Below are 10,216 nucleotides of genomic sequence, written 5' to 3'. Positions count from 1 at the left end.
AGTGTTATTATAGTTAATATGAGTTTTAAAATTAATTAGTGTTATTGGTATTTGAGAAAACAAAATAAAAATAGACGCCCAGTATAGGGCTATACTGGGCGTCTATGAGGACCAAAAGACTATTATACCCTTGAATTAGGCCTATATTGGGGGCAAAACAGGGTTATAATGGTCTTTTGGACCCCTCGTATACGCCAGTATAGCCTATACTGGGCGTCTATTTTTATTTTTTATTTTTTCTTTTTATATATTTAAAAAGAGAAAACAAAAAAAAAAATAAAATAGACGCCCCCAGTATAAGGCTATACTAGGCGTATACTGGTGTCCAAAAGACCATTATAGCCCTGAATTGCCCCTAGTATAGCCTAAATCAGGGGTAAAATGGTCTTTTGGACCCCTCGTTATACGCCCAGTATAGCCTATACTGGCGTCTATTTTTAATTTTTTTTGTTTTCTTTTTTAATATTTAAAAAGAGAAAACAAAAAAAAATAAACTAGACGCCTAGTATAGGGCTATACTGGGCGTATACGAGGGGTCCAAAAGACCATTAAACCCCTGAATTGCCCCAGTATAGGCCTAATTCAGGGGTATAATGGTCTTTTGGTCCACATAGACGCCCAGTATAGCCCTATACTGGGCGTCTTGAAGGGTTATTTTTTGTTTTCTCTTTTAAATATCAATAACACTAATATTAAACTATAAAAAACTCATATTAATTATAATAACACTAATATTAATTATAAAAAAACTATATTAATTATAAAAACTCATATTAATTATAATACCACTCATATTAATTATAATAACACTAATATTATTATAAAACTCATATAATTATAATAACACTCATATTAATTATAATAACACTAATATTAATTATAAAAAACTCATATAATTTAATAAAAACTAATATTAATTATAAAAAAACTCATATTTAATATCCAATAACACTAAATTAATTATAAAAAACCATATTAATTATAATAACACTAATATTAATTATATGATGCCTATACGAGACTTATACTATACTACGATACGATACAACACGATAGGCTTATACAAGACCTATACAAGACTTATACTACACTATACTATACGATACGATGCGATACAACACGATACTATAGGATACGATACACATCCATAGGCCATACAATGCCTATACGAGATTTATACTACACTATACGATACGATACGATATGATACGATACATACATACGATACTAGACTATTGGATAGATACAACACTCGTATAGGACTATAGGTGTGGTTTAGGTCCCGTTTAGGCCTATAGGCTTATACAAGACCTATAGGGGCCATATACTAGACTTATACTATACACTATACGATACGATACAACGCCCGTATACGTCGATAGGCCTATACATGACCTATAAGGGACCTATACTACACTATATGATACGATAGTATCGTATTGTATTGTATCGTATCGTATTGTAACTCGTATTGTATCGTATGTGTATAGTAAAAGTCTCGTATAGGTCCCATATAGATCTATACGAGAGCTATACGAGACTTTATACTATATTTACGATACAATACAACAGATAGGCTTATACAAGGACCTATACGAGACTTTACTACACTATAACTATGCTATATATACGATACGATACGATACAAACAATACAATACGATAATTAGACTATTGGATAAGAATACAACACTCGTATAGGACTATAGGTGTGGTTTAAGTCCGTTTAGGCCTATAGGCTTATACAAGACCTATATGGACCTATACTAGACTTATACCATACACCATTTTTTTACTCAAAAAACATCACCCTCAAAAAACAATCAAATTACCCTATCCAAAACATCTATTTTTCAACTAAAAAAAACCAACGAGGGGTCCTAAATATTAATTATTTTAAAATAAAAAATTGTTTTTGTATAAATTTGATAAAACGAATTATATTGTATAAATTTTTGTTTAAAAAAAAAAAAAAAAAAAACCTTCAAGACGCCCAGTATAGGCCTATACGAGGCATATAAGGGGCAAAGGGTCAACATATGAGGCCTATTACGAAGGGTCCTATACGCCCAGTATAGGCCTATACGAGGCGTCTTGAAGGGGTCAAACCAGAAGTGACATGAGTCAGACACTGATTTGATGTAACCCTATACGCCTCGTATAGACCTATACGAGGCCTATACGAGGCAAAGGGTGTCTAAATAGGCAAGATAAGGTGTCCAAATAGTCTGACCCAATTATTAACATTCAAAATGAGAAATAAATCCGCAGATCAGGGCGGAGACATGTCGAACCTCATAGATTTTTCTTTTTATTACCATTTTAGGTATTACGTAGAAGCCCCATTACTTTTTAATACATTTAACTAATTTCAGTTGCAAAACGATTAAAAAAATTTATGGTCCCACTCATGTCGGAAATAAAAGTGGCAAAACCTGTGTTACGTTGGTATTTATTTGTCCCTAAAAAATACATAAAAAATCATCGAAATGTGTATAAAACCGTACTTAAAAAGTTAATACGAAAAACCTTTTAAAAATCCAACTATATATCGGTAATACGGATACCGAAAAACACAGGTTAAAATCCGCAAGCATGGATTGGGAGAACTGGATGAATTTTAACTTGATCTCACAAATGTAATGTATTTTTTTTTTCTTGTAATATTGGGTGAGTAATCATGGTGTTGGCGATGTTTGCTAAAACCTCAATGGTAACCTCCGTCTGTAATTTTTGGTGATGAATACAAGTAGTAATTGCTGATAAGAAAAAACAGCTTGCAAAATAAAACTAGAAAAGATAACATGTCATCTTTGTATATAATGCAACGGTGATACGATAACGAGTATATCAAGCATGCCATAGCATACACAAGTACCAAACGAAGTAGCCAAGTGGGGCTAGCTCATTGGTAGAGGCTCTTGTCTCTTAGTGGGAGAATCTTAGGTTCAATCCCAAGCAAGGGTGAGTTATTTGTAAATATAGGAGTTTGGGAGACTAACGTTAGCATCAACAAAAAAAAAGAAAAAAAAAACCCCTAAATGCAGTAACAAAAACTTACTATCTTTGATGCGTTATAGTGACAACTAGTGTGCTCATGCCTTTGTGGTGGGTTTTAATTGGTATCAATTCGATTTAATATAGTACCAGCACTTGAAGTAACAACCGAAAAAGATACATTCTAAAAGGATATCAATATGTGTTTTAAACATTAATAGAAACCATAAAAAAATATTGTTACCGGTACCAATGTTGTTTGGCTTGTACCGCTACTATAGCTTATGTACCAAAAGAGTAACTACTGTAAAACATAACGCTATCAATAAATTGTATACCGCTACGTCGAGAAAACAAAAAAAAATGAATACGATACTGTACCGGTGTTTAAACAACATCAACTTTGTTCTCACAGTAAAGAAAAAATTACCTATATTTGACATGTTGTATAAGCTAAAAAACAAAATATACTCGAAAGTAAATTAATGCAAAATTATTTAAAAAATAAGATAAATAAAAAATAATAGAATGATAAAGAAAAATCAAAAGTTAACAAAGGATATATATTAATAAAATAAAAAATAATAATTAAAGTAAATTCTATTGTTGCTAATTTGTGTTTTAATATAGACATAATTATTAGAACAAGCAAATAACTAATAAAATCAAAATAACAGAATGATAAAAAAAAATCAAAAGTTAAGAAGGAAAATAAGATAAATATTAATAAACTTAAAAGAATCAATAAAGTAACAATTTACTGTAGCTAACTTTGTGTTTTAATATATAATAATAATATATAATATATAACTAGTGATCAGTTAGTTTATTTTTTATTTAATAGTATATAAATGAGCATAAATTACTTGATTCTCCGATATAACGTTTTTCTTAGTTTTTTATGACTATTAATCTTGATATTCTTTGGAGCTGTTTTGCAAGAAAATAGTATCTCTATCCCCTAGGATAAAACTAAAGTGTGCCTACTAAGGTTATTGTTGTATATAACTAGGTGATGCCCCGCCCGCGTTGCGGGCGATGTCCGAATTATTCTTAGCCAATTAAAAAACAATACTATAGTTTTGCTAGAAATAAAAAGTAAAAAGAGTGTTAATTAGGCAGCTCTTTGACACGATTTTTAGCTGGGACAAAGTCATATTTTTATTTTTATTTGGCGGAAAAATCAAATTTTTTCAAGGGTAAAATCCTAATTTTTAGCTAGGGCGAAACCATATTTTTATTTTGCACTGGGGGCAAAAACGTAAATTTAAATTGAGGGTGATATCGTAATTTTGAACCAAGGGGAAATTCGTAAATTTTAGGTGGGGGCAAAAGCATAAATTTATTTTGAGCCGGGGGCAAATACGTAATTTTAAACTGTGGGCAAAACCGTAATGTTAAAGTAGGTATAAAATAATAAAGTGGTGTAAATTCGTAATTTTAAGCGGGGGGAAAAACAAATTTTTATTTTGAACTGGGACGAAAACGTAATTTTTGCTGAGGGTAAAAGCGTATTTTTTACCGAGGGCGAAATCGTATTTTTTTACCTCGGGGCAAAAGGGTAAATGTATTTTGAAGTTGAGACAAAACCGTATATTTTAACTGAGGGAAAAAACGTAATTTTAAAGTGGATATAAAATAATAAACTGAGTGTTTGCTCGTCGCCCATTTGAACCAATGGGAGAGAAACACTATTGCAGGGAGAAAACGTAATTTTAAAGTGTGTATAAAATAATAAAATGGTTGGCCCAATGAGAGAGAGACGACCGCTCATTTCAACCAATGGCAAGATGATACCTATTTTATGCAAAAAAAAAAAAAAAAAAAAAAGCTGGCTGGCCGCCAACCCTAGCCAACCCTTTGGTTTTCCTATTGAAAGCTGACATCATCAATTTGCGTTTGTATATGTTGAGAATGTTATACCAAAAACGCACAAAATGCGAAAATGAAGAATAAAAGTAAGAAAATGGTCATGCAAAGAATATCCTAATTCAAGAGATTGATATCTAGATTGAAGGTTTGAACATGATTGGTATATTAAGGTTTATCGAGGTGAATTAGCATCATTTGCAGAAACAACTATTAAAGAATTGAAGCGTGAAACTATGATAGAATGCACAATTTTAGAGTTTAATGTCATTTAAAGGTGTGTTAACTACAACCAAAAAGGGGTAGATTCTAACGTCTTAGCCTTGGTATGGGAACTCTCTAAAGTGCTAAGAACAACCATGAAACCCAAAATTCTTGTTATAGGTTGCATAAAAACACTAAGGAACATCGTTTGGATTGATTTGTTTGGCGTACATGGGTTAATTAGATGTTTCATTACAATTTCTTCCTTTCGAATACTTTTTTCCTTATTAGACACACCCTAATACTTAATTTAGTTCATCTTTTGGGGGCACTTTGGAGTTCACAAAGGAGGAGTTACGAACCTGCTTAAATTGGGTTTTGTGGAGGTTAGAGCTTACACTCGGTTTTGAGGAAAAATTCTTATAAAGTTCGGTTTTACATGAATGGTTTTGTATGGGAATGCCTTAGAATCAATTTTCGAACCACATGGATGTATAAAGTTAGTGTCCTGAAACCAATGGCCGCCTTCAAAGTTAAGATCTAGGGTTTCTTCATCAATCAGGTATCCACAGTTCACGTGTCGCTTTGTGCGCACATAGCATCACATTTCCACATGCGGAGTGCGATCGACCAGAATCAAGCCACCAATCATATTGAACAGATACAATAATAGTAAAGCAGTTTCACCAAACGAATACTATTAGTGACAGTTAAAGTTTAAGACCAAAACCGTTAAGTTCAACCAATAGTTTTAAGAGAATAACGGAAGCATGAAAACAGTTTACCATTTGTTCATAATTTGTAATTATTAAAAGAACCCAACCCGGGTTAGCATGCCAACTACGACCAAGCTGCAATCTCCAACAATCACTGAGTACCTGCAAAGCATGCAGTAGGGTGTCAACATAAAGTTGGCGAGTTCACAGTTTTCCAGTTTTAATTTTCGAAAACATAAGTTGTTTAGATAAACCATGATAGGTTTCGTTTAGTTTTGCTAGTTGTGATTTATAAATAATATCCAAACATATTCCCCTGGGAATAGTAGTTTAAAGTATACAGTCGTATTCCCCCCCCCCCCCCCCGAGAATATTCATTTAACAGTATCCTTTACAAGGATAGTAGTTCGTCCGTGTCCCCCGGGACGCATGCTTTTAGAGTGCGTGAACTCACATCGGTTTGCTCGGCAGATTGTTTACTCGATAAAACACTTTAGTCAATCACGTCCTATTATAATTTACCACATATAATTAGATTCGTATTTCAAGTGTTTCACGTATTAATAATAATAATACCAAGTAGCACATAAGCACATATTTATATCATCATGGCTATACATATCTGCACATTAAAATTAGTTGTTCAGTTAGTTCGTAGTGTGCAACCCATCTAGTTATTGGCCCAAAATCAAGTGTGCGCTTGGAATCACGGTGTGCGACTAGCCTTGTGTGTGTACGGTTGAATCCTAAAATTAATCGTAAGTGTGCGACAAGAAGTAGGATGATACGACAATGGGAGTGTGCGACTCCCATTTTGTAGCCGTGGTATATAAGGATTGGTGCACAAATCTTCTAATGCTCGTATACTAAGGATGTGCCCAAAAGAAACGTGCATGACCCAAGAGTGATAATAATCGAGTCCATGCATGAGTGTACGACATGGAGAGTGTGCGACTGTCTCATGCAATGGTACTTATATAACATGCATCATCCGCCTTTCCTTAACTTATTTAGAACAAGGGGAGTGTGCGGTTCAACCTAACTTATATTGTGTAAGACCCAACTTTTATCATAGGCCCAATACAAAAGTTCTATTAGCCCACTAAGTGTAACTAAGGTAGTGATTGTGCGGTTCAAATATGAGTGTGCGACTGTTTCAATTTATTGTACAGTGTGTTGTTTGGGTTATACCTAAGTGTACGGTTATTACAATCATATCACCTCACAATTTCGTAGATCAAATCTAGTAAGACAAACATCCTTAAATCCTTTAATCATTCATTAATTCAAAGCCCAGGTTCATATTATATTCACTGAACATTGACCTCTCTAATTCGTAATACATAGACTCACCCTTTCAAAGTCATCATCACCTTATTACTTTTAAACAATTTATTAGAGATCATTCTTTATTACTTAAACATTCAACTGACCTGGGCATCATTCAAATATCATCATATCATCCTTAATCAAAATAGAAAAGACAAACATCTTCTCTCCTATGATTTCAAGTCAAATAACATTCAGGTTGTACCCTATGTATATTAAGTTGTATGTTCCATTAAAACACAGCTTCACAACTTCGACAACTAACAGAGATTCATCATTTGCCTTATTTATTTCATCATTTCCCCAAAACCTAACACTTGAACATGATTTTTGAATGAACAGAGATGTCAACATGAACCAAGCGAGCATCAATATGAATAGAGCAAATATCAAGCATCAAGTGTCAAACAAATTCTTACAAGAAGTATTATCATTATTGTTAGTGCATGCGTCTGTCGACTTCGTCTTGTATCGAGTCTTGTCTTAGAATATCAAATCAGGGTACGTAGTTCGAGATAATGTAATTCCGCTTGAAAGGTGTTAATTTCGTTTAAATGGTATCTAGGTAATTCCGCGCGGAATTAAGTTCCGCTTGGAATCTTAATTCCGCTTGGAACTCATTCAAACGAAATCAGGGGCCTATATATACCCGCACCAAGCGAGATTAGTTTTAACAGTTCCGGTCTGTGCAACGAAGTGCTGCCGAAGTGTCGTCTCGCTGTAATTTGTCATCTGATCAATAAAATCGACAGTTAAATTGATATTCTTGCTGAATTGAGCTCATTACGACTGTTTCCGTCTTTCGTTTTGAGTATAAACTCTTCTGAACGACTCGTTTGGGTCCGAAAACGATCCTACAAGTGGTATCAGAGCTCAGGAGGAAGAGTTCATATCAATTCAACTGAAAATTCTGATTTCTACACCTTCTTTTTCAAATTAAACCTGATTTTACGGTCAAATTGTCTTGATTTTCAAACATCATGTGCGCTTTTGTGTTTTAACAAACCCTAGAAAGTTTCAGAACTAAAATCGGCCAATATCTTGATCAATTTGACAATTTTCAGTTCGAGAGGGATGACATCAGCATAATTCCGCACGAGATTAGGGTTATTCCGCTTCAGAAAGTTAATTCCGTTTGAAAGTTCACACAGAATTAGGTAATTCCGTTTTTGTTGGTGATTTCGTTTAAGAAGATTTAAACCAAATTAGTAATTCTGTTTATGAGGTGTAATTCCGTTTGAGTGTTCCACGCGGAATTAGTAATTCCGCTTGAAAAAGTCTGATCTCGATTGATAATTCCGCACGGAATTAGAATTCCGTTTCAAAGTAGTAATCTCGTTTGGACTGTGTAGTTTCGTTTGAAAGTAATCTCGCTTGAAAGTAATTCTGTTTGAACATGACTGTTTTGTGAACTTGTAAATCCAAAACATGGAAGAAGAGTTTTATAACGCCTTTGCTACCCCGATCACTGTTACTCAGCAGACAATGTTGGAAAATGAAACAGGGACTATGAAAAAAAGCCTAAGCTCATGAACATTGAGGGTATAAAGGTTGGGAAGGACGTTTTTGAAAACTGGGTTCAAGCAAATTATTTGGATGCTTGGAATGCGTTGAGACGAAATATGTGAGTTCGACGAATGACGATGAAGAGGAGATTGCGATTAAAGATATGAGTGCTGATGATAAAAAGAAATACAAAAATGAAAAATGATGTTAAGTCTACTATAACAAGCTGTGAAAGAAGACATCTTGGTCTTATTGCAACATAATGGAAGTGCTTATTTGATTTGGAAAGCTTTAAGATCAAAGTTTGTTGGTAGTCAAGAGATGATCAAGAACAAGAAATAGCTTCTGAAAAAAGAGTTTGATCTATTTCGTGGATTGAAAAATGAGTGCACAAAGCAGATAATTGAAAGATACTGTAATCTGTTGGTAAACATGAGGAGGGTGAGCATCAACAAGGACAATGAGGAATTGATTGAGAAGCTAGCTGATGCGTTGCCACACGAGACTTGGGGCACATATCGCATGATGCTAAGGAATAAGAAAGGGTTTAGCAATCTAACACTTAGTAAGTTTATTGAAAAGATTGAGGCTCAGGAGATAGAGCAGAGAAAGATCTCAAGAATGAAAGATTTCGATGGTGAACAAGATATCGGTTTGTATTACAAAGGTTGGTGTCAGTGATAAAAACCACCAACATGTCACCAAAAGTTGAGACTGCATTCAATGCAAAGAGTTCATCAGGAAGTTCATAAAAGGATCAAACAGCAACACAAGTTTTTCATCATTTCCATCATTTGATCCGAACATTTCAGCAACCAAGAATGGCAAGAAGTTACAATGCAATATTGTTCTGAATCTAGAAAATGATCAGGAGTATTCTGAGGAACTTGCCAAAAGTCATATGTCTTTGTTGGGAACTGTGTTAGAGTCCTATGGAAGTTTTGTTGCAGGTCGGATCGGGAATCCAATGTTGACAAAAGAGGATTACGATCAAATAGATGCTGAAGAGATGGAATTAATGGATATAAAATGGTGTTTAGCGAGTGTGTTGAGACGAGTTGAGAAATTTAAGCAGATCACAGGAAGAGATGATTTACGTGATGCTAATGTTTCTACTTTAGACTTTGATAAATCTAAAGTTACTTGTTTTCGTTGCAGGGAAAAAGGACACTTCAAGAGGGAGTGCACTAATCGCGAAGTAAGTGGAGCTCAAAATCCGTTCAACAACAATGATTACTACCGGAAGGCCATATATCATCAGGTTGCTCGACAACAACAAGAACCACAAGTGGCACATGGTAGAAAAGTAATAGAGGAATCATCAAAGAGAGCTTGTCTGGTGAATCAAGATGATCAAAAAGCTTCAATAGATTTCAGTTGGGACAAATATGTTTCAGCTGATGGTAAAGCATGTTTAATAGATCAAGATGATGAAAAGTTGCCAGAAGTCTTTAGCTGGGAAAACTTCAATTGGGATGATTATGATCCAAACAAAACTTCAACTCAAAAAGCTTTTGTTGCTCGAATTGAAGAAGATAGTGATGATGGTACTGATTATTATGCAAGAAGGATGAAAAAGCATTTGAAAATGATGGC

This window comes from Helianthus annuus, chromosome 5, assembly GCF_002127325.2.
Source record: "Helianthus annuus cultivar XRQ/B chromosome 5, HanXRQr2.0-SUNRISE, whole genome shotgun sequence".
Lineage (NCBI taxonomy): Eukaryota > Viridiplantae > Streptophyta > Magnoliopsida > Asterales > Asteraceae > Helianthus > Helianthus annuus.
The sequence above is the reverse complement of the archived record's forward strand: the minus strand, read 5'-3'. Positions refer to the sequence as shown.